The 17,991-nt window shown below is 40.3% G+C and overlaps 1 protein-coding gene across 7 annotated transcripts in view; it reads left to right on the top strand.

Annotated features, from left to right (window-relative positions):
* The window catches only part of ATP11B (ATPase phospholipid transporting 11B (putative)), a 126,360-nt gene that overhangs the window by 46,759 nt on the left and 61,610 nt on the right, over window positions 1–17,991 (top strand). The gene's annotated exons all lie outside the window — the stretch shown is intronic.

Below are 17,991 nucleotides of genomic sequence, written 5' to 3' on the forward strand. Positions count from 1 at the left end.
TAAATATACACGTAGACTTCAAATATATAAATATGCATATATATTTAAATTCTACGTGCGTATTTATGTAATATTTTTACATAATTAAGTTATTTTATTGATTGCAATTTAAGGGACCTGCCTGCCAGAGAGTACAGAGAATTTAATTTGCTATCACTGTATTTTACCCTGTAACGTTCTACGACACCCTAAAACCTGTACATGGGGGGTACTGTTTTACTCGGGAGACTTCGCTGAACACAAATATTAGTGATTCAAAACAGTAAAACATATCACAGCGATGATATTGTCAGTGAAAGTGACTTTTTTTGCATTTTTCACACACAAACAGCACTTTTACTGATGATATAATTGTTGTGATACATTTTCCAGTTTTGAAACACTAATATTTGTGTTCAGCAAAGTCTCCTGAGTAGAACAGGACCCCCCATGTACAGGTTTTATAGCGTTTTTGAAAGTTACAGGGTCAAATATATGGGTCAAATATTTTTACATTGAAAATGGCCAGGTTGGTTACGTTGCCTTTGAGAGCGTATGGTAGCCCAGGAATGAGAATTACCCCCATGATGGCATACCATTTGCAAAAGAAGACACCCCATTTGCAATACCTTGGGTTATGTCCAGTCTTTTTTAGTAACCACTTAGTCACAAACACTGGCCAAAATTAGCGTTCAATTTAGTTTTTTACTTTTTTCACACATAAACAAATATGAACGCTAACTTTGGCCATTGTTTGCGACTAAGTGGCTACTAAAAAAGTCTGGACATACCCCATATTGAATACCCTGGGTTGTCTACTTTAAAAAAAATATATATACATGTGGGGTGTTATTCAGCGATTTATGACAGATAATAGTGTTACAATGTCACTATTGATACAGTTTAAAAATGTATGTTTTGAAACCGCAATATCCTACTTGTACTTATAGCCCTATAACATGCAAAAAAATCGCAAAAAGCATGTAAACACTGGGTATTTTTAAACTCAGGACAAAATTTTGAATCTATTTAGCAGTTTTTTTCATTCGCTTTTGTAGATGAATAAAAGATTTTTCACATAAAAGTAAAAAAACATGTATTTTTTTAAATTTTTCATCATATTTTTTCATTTTTTTTAAATTAAATTACATGAGATTATATAAATAATGGTATGTAAAGAAAGCCCCTTTTGTCCTGAAAAAAACAATATATAATTTGTATGGGAACAGTAAATGAGAGAGCGGAAAATTACAGCTAAACACAAACACCACAAAAGTGTAAAAAGATGCCTGGTCGCAAATGTACAACATCGCAAAAAAAGTCCGGTCCTTAAGGGGTTAAATCACTTTGTTTCTGTTTATGCAGCCCTAGCCACACCTCCCCTGGCTATGATTGACAGAGCCTGCATGAAAAAGAAACTGGTTTCACTTTCAAACAGATGTAATTTACCTTAAATAATTGTATCTCAATCTCTAAATTGAACTTTAAATCACATACAGGAGGCTCTTGCAGGGTCTAGCAAGCTATTAAGATAGCAGGGGATAAGGAAATCTTAATTAAACAGAACTTGCAATAAAGAAAGCCTAAATAGGGCTCTCTTTACAGGAAGTGTTTATGGAAGGCTGTGCAAGTCACATGCAGGGAGGTGTGACTAGGGTTCATAAACAAAGGGATTTAACTCCTAAATGGCAGAGGATTGAGCAGTGAGGATGCAGGGGCATTGTTCTATACACCAAAACTGCTTCATTAAGCTAAAGTTGTTCAGGTGACTATAGTGTCCCTTTAAGCTAAAATAGCCATACAGTGACCATAACGTTTTCCAATTTTCCGTTATTTTGGCTTAAATGTTGCAATTGAGTCTTTGATTAGCTACACTTCAGTGGTTAATAGTGTCAGTGTGAATACGTGTTCATTTGTGTGTATTGTATGTTTAAATAATGCAGAGATGTAAAATAGAATCTGCGTGAGTGCAAACTGGAAATTGTATTTGTCAAATGTGTGAAAATGGAGGTGTGTTAGCATTATGTAGCAGTTTGTCCATACTTTGTGAAAGCAAATAAGTGTGATTCTGAATGTATTTTTTTCTTTCCCTCTGTGTTTCCCACTTATGTGATTGTTCATTATTCATTATAGGTGTTTTGTGCACCTTTTTTTTCACTGACGTGGTTTTTTTCTTCCACCTCCTTCCTTTCCTCATGCATTTCACTCTCCATAATGTGCGTTTGTCTATATCTGGCCTACATTACCTTGCTGTTGTGGTCTTTCAATGTCCCCCCTATTTTATGTGTCTGTGACCCTCTAGTCCTATGTCTATGCTTTTTGCCTTTCTTTGTTTCTCTGTTCCCCTAGATTTGTTTGTGTCCTCATTTTATATTTATATTTCACATTTTTTTCTTTACCTAGTTTTTTTATTTTGTGTCTATTCTCCCTGCCAAGTTTTTGTCCCCTGTATGAATGCATACCCCCTCCCAACCTCTGCTCCCCATCTTCTCCTGAGCCATAATTGGCATTTTAATCCAATTTAAACCAACCCAGTCTCATTACAGTGAAGCTGCGGTTTGACTGTAGAAACTGAGCAGGAATATGACAGCACGTCATTTCCTGCCCCATCTCTCACACAGTGCCATAACATTAGTGAGGAGACTGTTAAAAATAGGACAGCAAAACTGTTTAAAACCATCCCTACCTTAAAGTTTTCCAGCCGCGTGCATTCTGCAGTACAAGCAAGGCCAATAAGGAACAACAGATTGTTAGATCATTTCTAATGTTTCGCTTATCAGCAACGTGTGTTTCATCACATGATCAGCCAGTCTTAAAACTGTCCATGTAACTTGATAACTGGGGGGGATGGACCCTCTCTTATCAATTCTACATAACTGTGTGTGGTGTGTCTCTCTTCTTCACCCCTCCTCCCCCATTCCTAGTGTACTTCTAACACTATTGTGTTGAAGTACCTGTTTAGGTTTCCAGCCCCCTCAAAATGGATTTAAAAAGTATTTAATCTTTTCTACATCAATGCATTAGTCTCACAGTGAGCTGCCCCAATTCCATGGCTAAGATCATCAATCTTGACCATTTCGGCCAATCCAATGTTTTTCTATATGGTCAGCATTGGGAAGCTTTAGCACATGCGCTGCAACAATCAGCATCTCCTCACAGAGATGCGTTGGATCAATTCATCTTAATGGGGAACGTTTAGCATCTCCATGCAGAGCTCTGCATGGAGATGCTTAGTGCAATTGCTGCAGTGGAATAGGAAGCACCTCTAGTGGCTGTCAGAGTTAAGACTCTTAAAAATAGGGCAGCAAAACTGTTTAAAACCAACCCTGCCTTAAAGTTCGTTAGTGGCTCTGCATAATTGTGTGTAGTCCCCTCCCCTTCACTTAGTACACCAACGCAAAATAGTGTCATTTCTTTTTGACACTGTTCAACCTTGAGCAGCCTACCATAAAGTAGAACTGTCACTTGTGACTCTGACACAATTCATTCTTTAACTTTAACCTACAATTCAATATGCTGTCAAACAAGTTTGACTGTAATTTCATGAATATAGGCCAAGAAAAAAAAAAAAATCCAACATATGAATGCTGTCTAAAGTTATTTCTTGTCTGGTTCAATTGATGTATCCTTATAAATATGGTGCTAATGCATCTCTCCCAAGGGTTTTTCAGTTAATCACTGGATCTCTGGACAGTGCTAGGGTCTGTGTTTAAGGGGAATGCCATTACTTTTCACACTGACTGCTCTATTTACTTACTTGGCAATACACTAACTACATTAACCCCTTAGTGACCAGACCATTTTTCAATTTTCTTACCGTTGAGGATCAGGGCTCATTTTACATTTCTGCGGTGTTTGTGTTTAGCTGTAATTTTCCTCGTACTCCTTTACTGTACTCACACATATTATATACTGCTTTTCTCGCCGTTAAATGGTCTTTCTAAAGATACCATTATTTTCATCATATCATATATAGTTTACTATAAAGACAATTATAAAATGATGACATTTATTTTTTTCAAAAACACACCTTTTCTTACTTTGACCCCCAAAATCTGTTAGGCATCTACAACCGCCAAAAAACACCTGTGCTTAAGTTTCTAAATTTTGTCCTGAGTTTAGAAATACCCAATGTTAACATGTTCTTGGCTTTTTGGGGGAAGTTATAGGGCTATAAGTGCAAGAATCACTTTGCTATTTCCAAACCATTTTTTTTTTCTTCAAAATTAACGCAAGTTACATTATAACACTATTATCTGTCAGGAATCCCCGAATAACCCTTCACATGTATGTATTGTTTTTAAAAGAAGACCACCTAAGGTATTAAACTTGGGGTATTTTGACTTTCTTCGTGCAACCATTTTCCCACCAATCTATGCCAAATCTAAAAAAAAAAAAACACACATGACACACATAGCAATTTAAGAATACATGTACGGAGAACTTTAAAAGTTACTGCCGGGGTGGACCCTGAGACACCAAATCCGATGTCTGGGACAACCGGGTACCGCATCAGCGGATTGAGGCCTACCGAGGGAGGAGGCGGAGAAAGGCGGCCACTTTCCCGCCAGATGCACACATCCAAAAGTAAGCTGGGAACACTACCTTCCCCCGCCTATGGACCGGTGAGGGACATCCCGTTCCCCGCCAGTCGGAGAACCCAGCACCCGGCACTCTCCGAACAAGCCTGCGGCCTCTACAAGCAGTACGGGGGCCTCCAAAATGGCAGAAACGCGCGACCCAGACATGAGCCTGGATGGTCAGACACTACAACCCGATCCCCGCCGAAAGGGTTGGCCCACACACGACTAAAGGGACTTACTGCAATAGCAGATCTGCAAACTCAAAGCCCAGTAAACACGGCAGAGATAGGAAGGCTCCCGCATTTCAACGACATCCTCACCCGGCTGGACAGCCACTTTCAAGCATTCTGGCAGCAACTACTAAGCAAACTATGCCCACCTGCATCACCACAACACAGAGAGGCCCTGCAGTACCGACGCATACTCAAACCGGCACAACCACGGAGGGCAGAGCGGAGAGATGAGAGCCGGAGGGCGCAAAGAACCCCCTCGGGCCCAGCGATCTCACAAACGCATATTTCTCCCACTACTAGCATACCCGGGCCGAAGGCCAACAGGGGCGCAGCCCCCAGACATCACCCACGGTGGAGGAGGGCTCGCCGACGCACTTAGCGGCCGACCACCAGAACCCCCCCACCACTCCCAAAGGGAGGGAGACTCGGCCCCTCGTGAAAGCCGGGTCGGTGGACCCAAGATGTCGACCTTACCAATGGCCTGGGGCAGGAGGGTGGACTTACCCAGCTCCCAACGAGCCGCCTGCTCCGAACGCAGCCCAACTACCTGCAACTCCTGCCGTGAACAGAAGAATGCCACACCGTTGCCTGACAACAGGGCACTGCCCAAAGGACTTACCTGGAGAGCAACGCCCAACCCGATCGGACTCAAAGGTCCTCAACCTGTTTGGATCCTGCAGGGCATCGGCTGAGTAGACTGGAATTCGGGACCATATTCATGCTTGACTCTCGCCATGTACCCACATGACGGGCAATAGCGATGATCCCACTGTACCTCTCACTAATTCAGCACCACCTTCTGTATACTCTGATGCTAGGCCCGTAAGAACACCATGATGTGCTAGTATTGCATGAGTACATAGAAATCTGTATCTGACGCAAACTTACATAGCCTGTAATCCATCATACTTAAACCATATTACATTCTAGCTCTGTGTTAATAGTGAGCATGTTATGTTAACCCCTTTCAGCTAGTCTAGCCTGTGTTTAACGGCTTGCAGTATACCAGCCCACTTTGATGAAGTATAAATGGTAACCCCTCTTAGATAAGCAATGTCATGTACCTCATCATACTCTTAAGCGTAATTAAAGGGACACTATAGTCACCTGAACAACTTCAGCTTAATGAGGTTGTTCAGGTGAGTGCTACAGCTCCCTGCAGCCTTTTTCTTGTAAGCACTGTATTTTCATAGAAAATATAGTGTTTACATTGGAAGCTTGGAACGCCTCTTGTTGCAGTCAGACGACCACCAGAGGAACTAAAAAGGCCTCACATCTGACGTATTCACGCATGACGTATTCACGGGTGAATACTTCAGACATGCTATCAGCACACAAAGCACTGTGCACGCGCTTTGTGTGCTGAGGCTTTCAGCACTGCGTGGGAGTGGCTTAAGAAGACAGGTCTGAAAAGGTTGAAGACGGAGGAGGAGAGGATTCAAACAGTAAGTAAATTTTATTCAGTGCGGGTGGGTGATGATGGATGATGGGAGTGGATGGATGATATGGATGATGGGAGTGGATGGATGATATGGATGATGGGAGTGGATTGATTTGGGGATGGATTTGGATGATGGGAGTGGATGGATGATGGGATTGGATTGATTTGGGGATGGATGATGTGGATGGATGATGGGATGGATTTGGATGATGGGATGGATTTGGATGATGGGATGGATTTGGATGATGGGATGGATTTGGATGATGGGATGGATTTGGATGATGGGATGGATTTGGATGATGGGATGGATTTGGATGATGGGATGGATTTGGATGATGGGATGGATTTGGATGATGGGATGGATTTGGATGATGGGATGGATTTGGATGATGGGATGGATTTGGATGATGGGATGGATTTGGATGATGGGATGGATTTGGATGATGGGATGGATTTGGATGATGGGATGGATTTGGATGATGGGATGGATTTGGATGATGGGATGGATTTGGATGATGGGATGGATTTGGATGATGGGATGGATTTGGATGATGGGATGGATTTGGATGATGGGATGGATTTGGATGATGGGATGGATTTGGATGATGGGATGGATTTGGATGATCGGGATGGATTTGGATGATATGGATGATGGGATGGATTTATGATATGGATGATGGGAGTGGATGGATGATATGGATGATATGGATGATGGGAGTGGATGGATGATATGGATGGTGGGAGTGGATGATATGGATGGTGGGAGTGGATGATGTGGATGGTGGGAGTGGATGATGTGGATGGTGGGAGTGGATGATGTGGATGGTGGGAGTGGATGATGTGGATGGTGGGAGTGGATGATGTGGATGGTGGGAGTGGATGATGTGGATGATATGGATGGTGGGAGTGGGAGTGGATGGTGGGAGTGGATGGGAGTGAATGGTGTCGGGAGCAAGGATTTGGCTTTATTGCTCATGGTAGCTCTGTTTGGAATGGAAATAAACTGTACAAAAAAGATGGTTTGCATCTTTCTCAAAAGGGAACAAATGTTCTCAGTGAGCAGTTCAGAGGTTTTGCTAAGATGTATTTAAACTAGGAGGGGGGAAACCATGTGTTAGAAACGTATATATCCCTCAACTGCTCTACAAGCTATGTCATGTCTGTGTGCATGATCCTTTTATGATTCCTTTAAAAAAAATGGTGCAGCTTTATATAATGTGTTATTGGAACTTTACTTGAATTGTTTTGATGTGATGCTTATAACATATTGTTGCGAAATCTGAGGCTCTTTGCACCTCAAAAATAAAGAATTGAAAAAAAAAAAAACTAGGAGGGGGGGCAAAAGGGTGATAAAACATCAATCCAATTGTCCCCCAAAACAAGGACAGAAGGTGCCTGTAGCAAGTGTGTTAAAAAATGATAAGCTTAAAGTCATGTCTACAAATGCTCGCAGTTTAGGGAATAAGATCCATGAACTTGTGGCAATAATGGCAAATGATAGTGTAGATTTAGTCGCTGTTACGGAGACATGTATAATGAAAAAAATGACTGGGACATAGCAATACCAGGGTACTCTTTATATAGAAAAGACAGGGAAGGCAAGAAAGGGGGAGGGGTGGCCCTGTATGTGAAGGATAGCATAAAATCTAGCCTAATAAAGGTTAGTGAGACGAACATAGAGTCCATTTGGGTTACGTTAGAATTTGGGAATCACACAGTAATTCGTGTAGGTGTGATTTATAGGCCCCCAGGACAAATTGAAGAGTTAGATAATCTACTAGTTGAAGAAATAGCTAAAATGACAATGAAGGGGGAAGTTATCACCATGGGTGACTTTAATCTTCCTGATGTGAATTGGAAAACAAAAATAGCTACTTGTGCCAGAAGCACACGTATTCTAAACTCCCTACTAGGATTGTCTCTAAAACAAGTCGTTGAGGAGCCAACTCGTAAAGAGGCCATACTAGATTTAGTGTTAACAAATGGAGATTTGGTATCAGATATTACTGTAGGTGAAAGTTTAGGATCCAGTGATCATCAGTCAGTGTGGTTTAATATAAGAACAGTGACTGAGTCACACCACACAAAAACAGACTTTTCTAAAATTAGAATATGTGTAAAGGAGTCATTATCAGACTGGAGCAACTTAAATGGAGTCCAAAAGAAATGGGATTATTTAAAAGCTGCACTACTGAAGGCAACAGAAAATTGCATTAGGCTTGTCAGTAAAAGCAAAAAATTCAAGAAACCACTGTGGTACTCCGCAGATGTGGCCAAAATAGTAAAAAACAAAAAGTTAGCATTTAGTAATTATAAAAAAACCCAGAGTGAGGAAGACAGAATGACCTATAAGATTAGGCAGAAAGAGGCTAAGCAAGTTATAAGAGCTTCCAAATCACACACAGAAGAGAAAATAGCACAGTCAGTAAAAAAGGGGGACAAAACTTTTTTTAGATACATAAATGAGAAAAGAAAAGTAAAACAAGGATTAGTTAGATTAAAAACAAAAGAAGGAAGGTATGTAGATGAGGATAAAGGTCTAGCTGACTGCCTCAATGAATGTTCGGTATTTACAGCTGAAAATGAAGGAAAGGGACCTCTGTTAAAAAAAAGGATAAATGAGTCATTTATTACACGTGAGTTTACAGAAGAAGAGGTTCTATTTCAACTGTCAAAAGTAAAGACAAATAAGTCAATGGGACCTGATGGAATACACCCAAAGCTATTAAAAGAGCTTAGTGGTGTACTAGCAAAACCATTAACAGATTTATTTAACCAATCATTATTAACAGGAGTAGTCCCAGAAGATTGGAAGTTAGCGAATGTTGTGCCCATTCACAAGAAAGGTAATAGGGAGGAGTCGGGCAACTATAGGCCAGTAAGCCTTACTTCAGTAGTGGGGAAAGTGATGGAAACCATGTTAAAGGATAGGATTGTTGAACATCTAAAAACACATGGATTTCAAGATCAGAGACAACATGGGTTTACTTCAGGGAGATCATGTCAAACTAATCTTATTGATTTTTTTGATTGGGTAACTAAAAATATAGATCAGGGTGGTGCAGTAGACATTGCTTACCTAGATTTCAGTAAGGCTTTTGACACTGTTGCACATAGAAGGCTTATCAATAAACTGCAATCTTTGAGTTTGGATTCCAATATTGTTGAATGGGTAAGCCAGTGGCTGAGTGACAGGCAACAGAGGGTTGTAGTCAATGGAGTATATTCGAAGCTTGGGCTTGTCACCAGTGGGGTACCTCAGGGATCTGTACTTGGACCCATTCTCTTTAATATTTTTCTTAGTGATATTGCAGAAGGTCTTGAAGGTAAGGCATGTCTTTTTGCTGATGATACTAAGATATGTAACAGGGTTGATGTTCCAGGAGGGATAAGCCAAATGGCAAATGATTTAGGTAAACTAGAAAAATGGTCAGAGTTGTGGCAACTGACATTTAATGTGGATAAGTGCAAGATAATGCATCTTGGACGTAAAAACCCAAGGGCAGAGTACAGAATATTTGATAGAGTCCTAACCTCAACATCTGAGGAAAGGGATTTAGGGGTGATTATTTCTGAGGACTTAAAGGTAGGGAGACAATGTAATAGAGCAGCAGGAAATGCTAGCAGAATGCTTGGTTGTATAGGGAGAGGTATTAGCAGTAGAAAGAGGGAAGTGCTCATGCCATTGTACAGAACACTGGTGAGACCTCACTTGGAGTACTGTACACAGTACTGGAGACCATATCTTCAGAAGGATATTGATACCTTAGAGAGAGTTCAAAGAAGGGCTACTAAACTGGTTCATGGATTGCAGGATAAAACTTACCAGGAAAGGTTAAAGGATCTTAACATGTATAGCTTGGAGGAAAGACGAGACAGGGGGGATATGATAGAAACATTTAAATACATAAAGGGAATCAACACAGTAAAGGAGGAGACTATATTTAAAAGAAGAAAAACTACCACAACAAGAGGACATAGTCTTAAATTAGAGGGACAAAGGTTTAAAAATAATATCAGGAAGTATTACTTTACTGAGAGGGTAGTGGATGCATGGAATAGCCTTCCAGCTGAAGTGGTAGAGGTTAACACAGTAAAGGAGTTTAAGCATGCGTGGGATAGGCATAAGGCTATCCTAACTATAAGATAATGCCAGGGACTAATGAAAGTATTTAGAAAACTGGGCAGACTAGATGGGCCGAATGGTTCTTATCTGCCGTCACATTCTATGTTTCTATGATGGGAGTGGATGATGGGAGTGGATGATGGGAGTGGATGATGGGAGTGGATGATGGGAGTGGATGATGGGAGTGGATGATGGGTGTGGATGATGGGTGTGGATGATGGGAGTGGATGATGTGGATGATGGGAGTGGATGATGTGGATGATGGGAGTGGATGATGTGGATGATGGGAGTGGATGATGTGGATGATGGGAGTGGATGATGGGAGTGGATGATGTGGATGATGGGAGTGGATGATGTGGATGATGGGAGTGGATGATGTGGATGATGGGAGTGGATGATGTGGATGATGGGAGTGGATGATGTGGATGATGGGAGTGGATGATGTGGATGATGGGAGTGGATGATGTGGATGATGGGAGTGGATGATGTGGATGATGGGAGTGGATGATGTGGATGGTGGGAGTGGATGATGTGGATGGTGGGAGAGGATGATATGGATGGTGGGAGAGGATGATATGGATGGTGGGAGAGGATGATATGGATGGTGGGAGAGGATGATATGGATGATGGGAGAGGATGATATGGATGATGGGAGTTGATGGATTTGGATGATGGGAGTTGATGGATTTGGATTATGGGAGTGGATGGATGATGGGATTGGATGTATTTGGGGATGGATATGGATGATGGGGATGGATGGATATGGATGGAGAAAGAGTGTGTGTATGTCTAATTTTTTTTACTACTTGTGTGTTTGCATAGAAACACTATATATATAGAGAGATCTCTGTATATAGTGTTTATAGGCAAACACAGTTTGGCTGAGGAGGGGGGCGGGTATAGAAAGTGAGCTGAGCTGTCAGCCGCTCAGCTCGCGAACGCGCATTCCACGCACATGCGCGGTTGAGCGCTGAGTTTCTTCATAGGGTGGCATTCAATGCCGCTCTATGAAGAACGCGATTGGTGCAGCGCGAAACTGCGCATGCGCACCACATCGCGATGACGCTTCTCAAGGAGAAGCGTCTTATTGGTCCCGCGATTTCGTCATTTGACAAAAAAGGGGCGTGGCCTAGCGGGAAGCTCGGCGCTGGAACGGAGGTAAGTTTTATTATTAAAACTTACTCGGATTTTTTTTTTTTTTTTTTTTTTTTTATGACAAGTTCATATAAAAGCAAGAAAGAAGGCTGGGGGGGACCTGTCTTTCTTGCTTTTATATGTTGACTATAGAGTCCCTTTAACTTCATCACATGCATGTCTAGCGTAGAATGATTAACACAACTACTAATGTTACAAAGCCTGTAATTTTACAGTTAACCAATAAGCCTGTTTAACCTTTAATGAGCACTCGACTTGTATTAGCCTGTTAGAATCATTCCAAATAGACAAAGCGGATTGTCAATCTTACGTTTAACTATTACTATGCCTGAATACTTCAGCATATTATACCATATAAGCAATGTTTACTAGCCTGTTATAGTCATTTTTAACAAAAAATGTGCAAATGTAAAATGTCACGGACATGTCTGCATGAACCTGCCTGTGTCTGCTGTCGTGGCTACAAGGGCCTGCCTGTAAAATCTTTTGCACCAAAAATAAAGAATAAAAAAAAAAAGGTTACTGCCAAAGAACTCCCCAATATGTGTTCAGCAACATTTCCTGAGTACAGTGATACCACCCATCTACAGGTGTGTCGGGTTCTCTAGGGGCTAAAAGATCTTATTTGGAGGGTGCGCATTCCAGTTAAAGGACCACTCTAGTGCCAGGAAAACATACTCGTTTTCCTGGCACTAGAGTGCCCTGAGGGTGCCCCCACCCTCAGGGACCCCCTCCCGCCCGGCTCTGGAAAGGGGTAAAAACTTACCTTTTTCCAGCGGTGGGCGGAGAGCTCTCCTCCTCCGATCCTCCTCTTCTCCTCCCCGTCGGCTGAATGCGCACGCGCGGCAAGAGCTGCGCGCGCATTCAGCCGGTCACATAGGAAAGCATTCATAATGCTTTCCTATGGACGCTTGCGTGCTCTCACTGTGATTTTCACAGTGAGAATCACGCAAGCGCCTCTAGCGGCTGTCAGTGAGACAGCCACTAGAGGAAATAGGGGAAGGCTTAACCCATTCATAAACATAGCAGTTTCTCTGAAACTATGTTTATGAAAAAATGGGTTAACCCTAGAAGGACCTGGCACCCAGACCACTTCATTAAGCTGAAGTGGTCTGGGTGCCTAGAGTGGTCCTTTAATTTTCACAGCTGGTCATCATGCACCCATGTCCTATTTGGGACATTTTTTAAGTCAGACAATGTAATTTACCCCAATCAAACCATATATTTTTTAAAAGTAGACACCCTAGAGTATTTCAAATGGTGGTATTTTAACACTTTCCATGCACAAATTCTACCACCAGTCTTTGTCAAACTTTTGGGTAGTAATTTTTTTGTGTTTTTTTTTTTTCTCTCACACTGTAGGCATGGGTTTTCAGTTCCTGTTAGGTGTTACTGACAAAGAACACCACAATATGTGTTCAGCAACATCTCCCGAGTACAACAGTGCCCCAATGTACAGGTTTTTGCAATCTTACAGGGGTCAAATGTAGGGCTTTCCCCTTTTCCATGTTAGCAAATTGAAGTTTGCCAGTTTGGTTTTCTGGACTTATGTTGTCTTTGAGACCGTATAGCAGCCCAGGAATGAAAATTAACCCCATCATGGCATACCATTTGTAAAAGTAGACCACCCACAGTATTCAAAATGGGGTATGTCCAGTCTTTCGTAGTAGCCACTTAGCCACAAACGCTTGCCAAAGTTTGCATTCATATTTGTTTTTTGCATTTTATTTACACCAAAACTGCTCTTTTACTGGAGATTTCGTCGTGATAAATTTTACTGTTTTAACCCCTTAACGACGAGTGACGGACAAGGTCCGTCACTCAGGGGAATGCGTTAATGACGAGTGACGGACCTCGTCCGTCACCCGGTAAAATTAACCCCAGCAATCGCGGCGATCGTGTGGGGTTAATGGTGCTCCGGTCTGCCTATGCATTAGAGGCAGACCGGGAGCACCGGATCCGGCTGCCCCAGTACATGTGCCCGCTCTGACAGCATGCCAGAGCGGGCACATGTGCTCAGTATACTCACCTCCGCCTCCCTGCACTTCCGGGTTTAGTGTGAAGTGCAAGGAGACGGATCAGTGTTGATCCTGCCCCCTGGTGACAAAAAAATAAAGTTTATTTAAAATCCCGCCCCTTTACCCATTTTAATAAAAAATTAACCCCTTCCCTGCCAATTGATCACTGACTACAGTGATCAATTGACAGGGATTACATTTTACTATGATCTGATTTTTTATTTATTTTTTAACCCCTGAGGGTTAATTCTTTTTTTTTTTTTAACCCTCAGGGGTTCAATTTATTTTATTAATTAATTTAAATATTTCAAAATTATAAATTTAGCTAGCTGGGGAGGGTGGAAGTTAGTGGGGAATTGGGGGATTTAGTATTAGGCTAACTAGGGGTTAACGTTAAAAAAAGTTTAAAAATAAGCTTTAAAAAGTTAAAAAATTAAGTTAAAAAAAGTTTTAATAACATTTAAGAAAAAAATTTAAAAAAATAAACCCTTTACCCAGTCCAAATAAAAATTAACCCCTTCCCTGCCAGTCGATCACTGCCTACAGTGATCAAAATACAGATCACAGTTTTATACTGTGATCTAATTTTTTTTAACCCATGACGATTAACTTTTATTTATTTTTTAACCCTCAGGGGTTAAATTTATTTAATTAACTAATTTAAATATTGTATAATTAAATATTTTGCTAGCTGGGGTGGGTGGGAGTTATGGGAAAATGGGGAATTTACTGTTAGTGCTGCTTACTGCTAGTTAGGGGTTAACGTAAAAAAAAAAGCTTAGAAAAATGTTACATCTGTACAAAAAAGTTTTACGAAAGTTTAGGAAACTTTAAAAAAATTAATAAGCAAAACAAAAGTTTAAAAAATTGTTTTAAAAAGTAAAAAAAAATACATTTAATAACGCTCATTACCACTACACCTGGTACAAGCTAGCGGAAAAATGATCCCACGCTAAGGTTCAAAATATGCCTTTTGAAATACCCTGGGGTGTCTTCTTTAAGAAATGGTATGGCTTTATGGGGTATTTGGTTTATATAGCCTGGTAAAATACTCTAAAATGGGACATGGGCACAGCGTAAAAATGTAAAGTTTGAAAAAAAATGGAATGGCTGTGTCCCAAATGTGCCCCTCCGATGTCCACATATACATGGCAAAGGTACATACGGGGGTATTTTTGTACTCAGCAGACATAGCTGAGCAACATATGAAGTATTATACAGTGGTAGTACACATAAGGTTTGCAAAATATACTGTGCAAACTCACTTTGTGTGTCAAAAAGGCAGAAAAAACGCTTATTACCACTACACCTGGTACAAGCTAGCGGAAAAATGATCCCACGCTAAGGTTCAAAATATGCCTTTTGAAATACCCTGGGATGTCTTCTTTAAGAAATGATATGGCTTTATGGGGTATTTGGGTTATATAGCCTGGTAAAATACTCTAAAATGGAACATGGGCACAGCGTAAAAATTTAAAGTTTGAAAAAAATGGAATGGCTGTGTCCCAAATGTGCCCCTCCGATGTCCACATATACCTGGCAAAGGTACATACGGGGGTATTTTTGTACTCAGCAGACATAGCTGAGCAAAATATGAAGTATTATACAGTGGTAGTACACCTATGGTTTGCAAAATATACTGTGCAAACTCACTTTGTGTGTCAAAAAGGCAGAAAAAACGCTTATAACCACTACACCTGGTACACGCTAGCGGAAAAATGATCCCGTGCTAAGGTTCAAAATAGGCCATTTGAAATACCCTGGGGTGTCTACTTTAAGAAATTGTAGGCCTTTGTTGGGTAGTTTGAATTTAAAACCTGCAAAGATGCTTGGAAATTGCACATAGGCCCGGCGTCAAAATTCAAAGTTCGGTCAAAACTGATATGGCTTGGTCTCCTATATGGCACTGTAGCTTCACAAAATAGTGCCATAGACATACAATGGGGGTGTCCTTTTACTCAGAAGACTTAGCTGAGCATAATTTGGGGGGTTTGAACTTAGTGGCACATATGAAATATACAAAATGCCCAACAAAAATGCAATCCGTATGTAAAAAATGCACAAAATTATTTTTTACCACATACTTTGGCATGTAATGGTAAAAAAAATGGGGGCATGTTAAGGCACAATATGCACCTTATGAGATACCCTGGAGTGTCTACTTTTACAAATGGTAGGCCTTTGTGGGGGTTTTTTGAACAGTCAAACTGTTATAATACCCCAAATGGAAGCATAGGCTCATTAAATCCGTCTCTCAAAATTCTACTGTGAATACTGAAAAGGACAGGTCTCCTATATGGCACTGTAGCTTCACGAAATAGTGCCAAAGACATACAATGGGGGTACCGTTGTACTCAGCAGAAGTAACTGAACACATAATAAAACTTTGTACAGGAATAGCACACACCAACTTTACAAAATACACATGAGAAGTTCTTTGTTATAAGTTTGTGTGCGAAAACCCCCCAAAAACACAATTTTACTCCAATATTTAGCAAAGGTTGGCGGTAAAATGGCTACGTAGAAAGTGTCAAAACAACCTTAGGTAAATAGCCTGTGGTGTCTACTTTATATAAATATATACTTTTGTGTGGCAATTTTGTTTTCTTTTATGGCTATTAGGCTTACAAGACAAACATACCAAATTCTAAAATCGCTCCACATAAAAAGTTTATTTTACTCCTTGTGCTTTGTGACCTGTAACTACCATATTCTGTAATTCAGAACAACTAAATGAATTTATTTTTAATTACTTTCCTTAACCTGCACTAATTATGTACACATTATTATTGCAAAAACTGTAAAAAAAAAACCACACAAAAATTCATTTTTTTGCATATTTCTGTATTTTTTTTATAATAAATAAGCATTTATATATATATATATATATATATATATATATATATATATATGTGTGTGTGTGTTACATCAAATTAAAGCCCTTTCTGTCCTTTAAAAAACGGTATATAATATGTGTCGGTGCAATAAATTAGTAAAATGCAAATTGCAGTTGAACGCAAATAGCAAAAAATGCCGTTGTCATTAAGTGAAAGACAAGCTTCTGAAGCTCTGTCCTTAAGGGGTTAAACACTCATATTTGTGTTCAACAAAGTCTTGCGAGTATAACAATACCCCCATGTACAGGTTTTATGGTGTTTTGGAAAATTACCGGGTCAATATAGGGCTTGCCCATTTCAGTTTGCCAGATTGGTTTGCTGGGTCTGTGTTGCCTTTTGAACTATATGGTAGCTCAGGAATGTGAAATAACCCCATCATGGCATACCATTTTCAAATGTAGGCAACCCAGGGTATTCCAAATGGGGTATTTCTAGTCTTTTGTACTAGCAACTTAGTCACAAACGCTGACCAAAGTTAGCGTATTTACTTATTTTTTTATAAGTGTATTTTGAGATATATGTGTATATATCTCAAAGTACACTTCAACTTGTCTGGTTACAGCTACATGTCTGTTCGTCCATCCACTGTAAAGCGCTGAGGAATTTGTTGGCGTTATATAAATAATAATAATGAAATTATATATGTATATTATATATATATAAAGACCTTGCACTCCTACTCACAGTTGTTCGTAACCCGGTGCTCGATTGCACTGAATATGCAGGACGAGAAAAAAATCTGCACTCCCAGGTCTTTTAACACAAAACTTCTTTACTAGAAAAGTGTCAACAATCGACGTTTCAGTTCCGACTAGAAACTTTCATCAGGACAAAACACTTTTCTAGTCAAGAAGTTTTGTGTGAAAAGACCTGGAAGTGCTGATTTTTGTGTGTGTGTGTTTGTTATGATATTATTTTATTTTTTTACTTTTTAGCAGCCTGGGGGATTGTCTGGAGGGCCGGGGTGGCCGGAGCTGCTGCTGGGTTCTCAGTCAGTGAAGGGGGGTATTGCAGGATGCCTCGACATCGAGGCATCACTGCAATACCCTTAGAGCAGTTGGAAGTTGGAATCGCTCTAATTAGCCGCGGACGTGCACTCTCATTTAGCATTAAAACATAAAAATATTGAAAACTGTTTAATGCTGAATGAAATGATGGCACCAGCAGACTTCAGATACTATAACCAGTTTAATGAGATGAAGCAGATACAGTGCCTATGGTGTTCCTTTAAAGATATGTCCATCTTCATGAACGTGGAGGAAGGGGTGAAAGTTGTGACACATTGAACTTACAATGGTTTTATTGAGCCTATGTCCTACTTGCAGCTAATTGGTTATGGTTTAATGCCTCACCCAAACTGATTACTTTTGTTTAGTAACACATATCACGCTAATGAAATGCAGTTTTGTGCATGTTCAAACTCACAAACATACACACACAAATCATTTTGGCAGAGATTGACCATAATAACATGACTGCCTTCAAAGTGTGAAAATTACTTATGGTAAATACCATCAGGTGTCTTCTTTAAACATCTATATGGTCGTTTTGATTTCAGT

This window comes from Pelobates fuscus, chromosome 2 (assembly GCF_036172605.1).
Source record: "Pelobates fuscus isolate aPelFus1 chromosome 2, aPelFus1.pri, whole genome shotgun sequence".
Classification (NCBI taxonomy): Eukaryota; Metazoa; Chordata; class Amphibia; order Anura; family Pelobatidae; genus Pelobates; species Pelobates fuscus.